Source organism: Dermacentor andersoni, chromosome 3 (genome assembly GCF_023375885.2).
Source record: "Dermacentor andersoni chromosome 3, qqDerAnde1_hic_scaffold, whole genome shotgun sequence".
Lineage (NCBI taxonomy): Eukaryota > Metazoa > Arthropoda > Arachnida > Ixodida > Ixodidae > Dermacentor > Dermacentor andersoni.
Genome location: NC_092816.1, coordinates 168,786,786 through 168,791,975, shown reverse-complemented (window position 1 = coordinate 168,791,975; position 5,190 = coordinate 168,786,786).

Sequence of the window (5,190 nt, the reverse complement as noted above, 5' to 3'; positions counted from 1 at the left end):
CTTTAAAAATTAAATTCATTCTACTTTGTCGCCAACTGCCTCGTATTCGTCTATCTTTTAAGATTTTTTTCACAGCTTTCACCAGAGCTTCCTCACTTTTTGGTCCTAGTTCATTAATCAGCCTAACGGAACCTCGTCTAGCTCTGTGGTTGTGCGCTTAGGAATTTTCTCTTCGGCTTTTTTTCCAGTTGAGACTTGTCAGCATCAGCCCCTTTTCCATCTGGTTCTCTTTCATGCTCTTCTTTTTTTCATACAACGTCGTCATTGCCTTGGAAAGTTTCGACTGTTATTTTTCGGGTGTAATTTAATTTACTTCCCCGTGCAATTTGTTTCCATCTTCGTCTAGGATATGTTGTACTGTTGTTGAGCTCCTGCCTAATAAATTTATGGGGTTCCAAAATATTCAAAATGCAGCCTTCTTTTTCTCACGTATTTCTGGCAACCAACGTCCTATTTCACCTTTTAATTTTGCTTGCACCAGTATTTGAACCATGGACTTTTTCTCCCGATATATTTCCCATTTACTGGTTATACTTCATCCTGCTGCAACTGCGCCTTCTTTGCCTGCCTGTGCTCTCGGGATGCTTTCTGTTGTTCAGCGATCGCTTCTCGTATCTCCCTGTTCCACCAGCTTTTGGGTTTCCTTTCTTCCTTTCCAAAGGGCATGTTGCTTCTCTTTCCGTATTTATGTCGCTATTACGTTCAGAAGCTCATTATATTCCCGCTCTTTACTTGGCCATTTGCCAAGTTCTTCCTCGACTCTAGTGACTATATTTGTTATTTTTTCAGCGTTCAAATTTGGACTGTTCTTTTTATATTCCTTGCTCTCTTTTCCAATTACATATCCAATTTCCAAATGATGCGTTTATGGTCACTCCCTATGCTGCTATACCCTTCCTCATCAATGACCATTTCTCTCAACTTATCATGAATTCCTTCTGTCATCAGAAAGTAATCAATGGTCGATTGCCGGTTTCCCACTTCCCACTTGATCTGCCCTTCACATTTAGGCCTTGTATTCACGTTAAGGAGGTAATGTTGCTTACAAAGATTACAACTTCCCGTTGTTGGCGGTATAACCACCTAGATCCTGTATGTGGGCATTCATGTCACCTAATAGGATAATTTCGGCATCACTCCCGAAACCCTTAATATCAGCACTTACGCATTCCACTAACACTTGCTTCTTCTCTGTGCAGTTATTTCCGGTCCACAAATACGTTACACCCAGCCAAGTTTTTTCCCCCGCTAATTGTACTAAGCATTCCGCCTCCCCCTCCCTTTGTTTCCGACTTAGTTCTGTTGCACCCTTCCCAAACATAATTCTCAATCACTTGCGGCTCTTCCGAGTCTCTAAGGTGCGTTTCTGTAACCGCATACACCCCTATACCCCTATTTGTTCTCTATTTAACTGCTCCTCAATCTCTGCCCACTTTTCCTTTCTTCTGCCGCCCTGCATGTTGATGTAGCCTATTGCATGGCGAGCTCTCTTTATTGTTTTCCTCCTTTTTCTGTTATTGACGGCGATGATATTCTGAGGTTCCCCTAGCGGAGCTTCTTCATTACTACCTACTCTGGCCTACTGAGCGCCCGTGGGCCCCCTAAAAAAGCAACAGCGCGACCACCAAGTCGCCAGCCCACTTCTCGTGCCAGCCTGTAATTGAAGTGGATCCCGTCTCGTTTAAAACCACCACACCTTCTCACTTCCCTGTTTACTTCGACAACCTCGAAGCCTTTCTCTCGGCTCGTTTTCAATATCGCCTCAGTAGCAGCCACTACGGCTCTTTGTACGTGACTGTCACGTACAGGCACCTCAAGTACCGTGCACACCCTGATCTGCACCTGAGGGGACAGCTCGCGCCAGTCGTCCACCCCCTTCGCCAAGCGCTGGGCTAGTCCGGTCCCTTTCCTATTTAGGACGTCATTTAGCCCACCTGCTACTATGACAAGGTTGCGCACGCGGGCATTTTCCGCGAGCTTTGCTTTTGCTCGCTCCATGAGAGAACCCAGTGCCCGCCCTGAAAATGTCCCTGCCGCCACTCTTATATCGCCTCTCACCCTCCCCAGAATTGCTTCTGAGCACCTAGCGATGTTTGTGTCACCGGCGATAATCACCATTTCACTCTCTCCTACCTCTCCCTGCTTCCCTTTGTCTCGTTCCGCCTTATTCGGACTCGACAAGCGACACTGACCCCTGCGCTCCTGCTTTTTGCGCGTGGCGGCCTCAAGGTGGGTGCCGCTCTTTCCAACTAGACCATCACCACGTTGCACGCATTCCACGTACTTTGCTGGCACTCCCTCTCCTGTCATGTCGGGGAACTGCGTTCCATTGTCACGACTATTCTCGTTCACAATGGCGGTCCTGTTCAGCTTTTCCTCGGCTGCTTGAAGTCTTTTTTCCACTACCTTCTGTGCATCGCGCGCCATATTTAGCTCTTCCACCTGTTTGACGAGCTCTTTCTGGAAAGCCTTCATTTTCTTCAGCATAGCATCGACATTACAGTGTATGCCGATTGACTCGATTCCCTATCCATTCTCATCCATCCCCTCGTCGGCCTTGAGGGACTCCCCGCACTGCACGCTTTCCCGGTTTTCTTGCCATGTATATTGAAATTGATTTATTCTTTATAGATTACAGGTTATAAAAAAGAATAATATACAGAAGGAGGTTCCATAGTCAAAGACTGTATCGGGACCTTCTGTTATTTATAAATATGCGTTTTCTAAAGCAACGAGGAGAACTACATGAAAATCATATATAAGGAAACATGGAAGAAAGTAAGTTCTGGATAATGCAACATACGATTACGAGTTACAATAAATCGAAGGAAGGAAAATATACAATTGCAAGGAGAAAATGCAGCAAAACTAAATGAACTAAACGAAATTGACAGTAACGGACAAAAATTTTTACCCAAACATGCAATACGAACAACAACAACAAAAAAGAATTTCGCAATATACCTACATGACCATAAATGCAACAATAGAAACAACAACAAAAGAAAACTTCGAAATATACATGACCATTAATAAAAAAGAAAGGTATCAGAACAGCGGAATATCTTTAGTAATAAGGATGAAAGAAAAAAAAAAGAGGAAAAAGAAGAGAAAAAAAGTGAATGTTAAGTATTTTCTGTTAGAAGTAAATTCTTGAGATGTTTCTTTTTTAATATGGATGTTGAATGCGAACTTTTGACGCAAAGTTGTATGCAATTCCAAAATGAAAAAGCTGAAAAATGAACTGATTGTTTGCCATAGTTGGTGCGCACCTGAGGTAAAATGAGATTATTGTTTAAAGCAAATCTAGTGACATTAGCGTTTATCAGGCATGTTTTAGGAATTATACATGCAGGAACTTGATTATTCAATAACTTAAAAATAAATATACTCAAATTATACAAGACAGTTTCTTTGACAGACAGAATGTTATTAGAGTGTAGCAATGGGAGAGCGCTAGTATTATAGGGACTAGAAGTGACTATTCTAATTGCTTGCTTTTGCAAAGTTTGAAGTGAACTGAGGTGAGTATTATATGTATTTCCCCAACATATTAACAAGTAGTTAATGTGTGAGTGTAAGAAAACGTAATATAGCGAGACAAGTGTAGACCGGTTAAAGAATTGGAGGGCTCTAATCAGTAACCGAATGCCGTAAGCAACTTTCTTTTTAATATTCGAGACATGATAATGGTATAGCACGGCTTCTTCCAATGCAAATACTATAACAATGCAGAGCGCGTGCCTTTTAGCAAAAACCGATACGCACAGCATCTAAATCCTTAAAATGTCGCAAAGTAATTCTCACCAATGTTTTAAAAGCAATCAATGCCGCACAGATTTAAAGTATGCCCCGTTTTCGCGCATGTTCAACCACGCGGCCACGCTCTCACTTTCCTACCAAGGCAGTATTCCCGATAGCAAAGCACACGCAGTAAAACCACTAATAGCTATTAGTCTCGCCACTTCCAAGCTACTATTTAAAGACTATAAAGACTTAACATCCCACCCGGTTGCAAGTGTTGAAGCACGTGGCGAGAAAGAACGCTCTGACTATCCTGCAAAACGAAATATACTCGAAACACACCCGCGCACACGAAAAGAGAGAAGAAAGAAAGGAAACTACCCAATTATTATTTAAAGGCTGAAAAAAAATCAGCAAATCAAGAACAGAAGGAAGCTCAAAGCATGCACAAAAATCTTATGATTTCGTCACCGCCACGGAGTCCTGAAAAGCACGTCCATTCGCCACAAGAACTGCGCCAGGCCGAGCCTGGCCGCCGCATCGTGGGCTCTCTGGACAGCCCAGGTTTGGTCCCCGTATAGTCGGGGCTTCGCAGTGAGGCACGCCATCTTGACTGGTCTGCTTGATCTGTGCCTCGTAACGAGGGGCATCGCCAGAGCGTATGTTCTCAGTTAGCTGACGCACTGAGAGCAGGTATTGCTAGTATGCGTGTCTGGATAGCTCGAGTGTAATGAAAATGTGTTATATCCCCGTCTGCAAAAGTCTGAAGGTGATTGTCTGCGCTTTGATCAGTTGCTTATGTGGAAGCGGATGGAGCTGAGCTGCTAAGTCAGGCCCCATAATGATAAAGTAAGAGTTGAAACGTTGCCCTGTGCTAGCATCAACTATATCAGGATATACATGTTCAACAGGAGATCTGCCAATAACATCGCTTAGTACTTTCCAGATATCCTTAGGCCTATCCTGTGCTGCTCGATTAGTAGCATGTTGTATTCCCGTTTCTCGTTTTCTGACCTCGAAATTATTGCAGGTGATATTTGTCGTGTTTGTGTTGCTTCCATTTATAGCACAACCCACCAGAGTTGCAGCTATAAGTCTGCTGCTACTATCTACCACGTCTTATGCAATACTTCTAGCCGCGTTGTATCGGCTGTATATAATGCAGTTATCGTCGACCATTGTCCGATCTTTGCACTACTTCAGACATCGGATAATGGTATTTCAAGCAAACAGCATGCTTCGTGACAAAATAAATTACGGGTTACTTCGACACAGACTTGAAAAGTTAAAAGCAGATGATATATTTATGCAGAAGATATGTCCACGTCGAGTGCGGCAACCTCATTACCACGGAATGGCTGATAGTCCTGCATGTGATGTTTGCGCATGCGAGGAGAACATTGACCACATATTGTGCCATTGTCCTCAATTTCAAGCACAAAGACA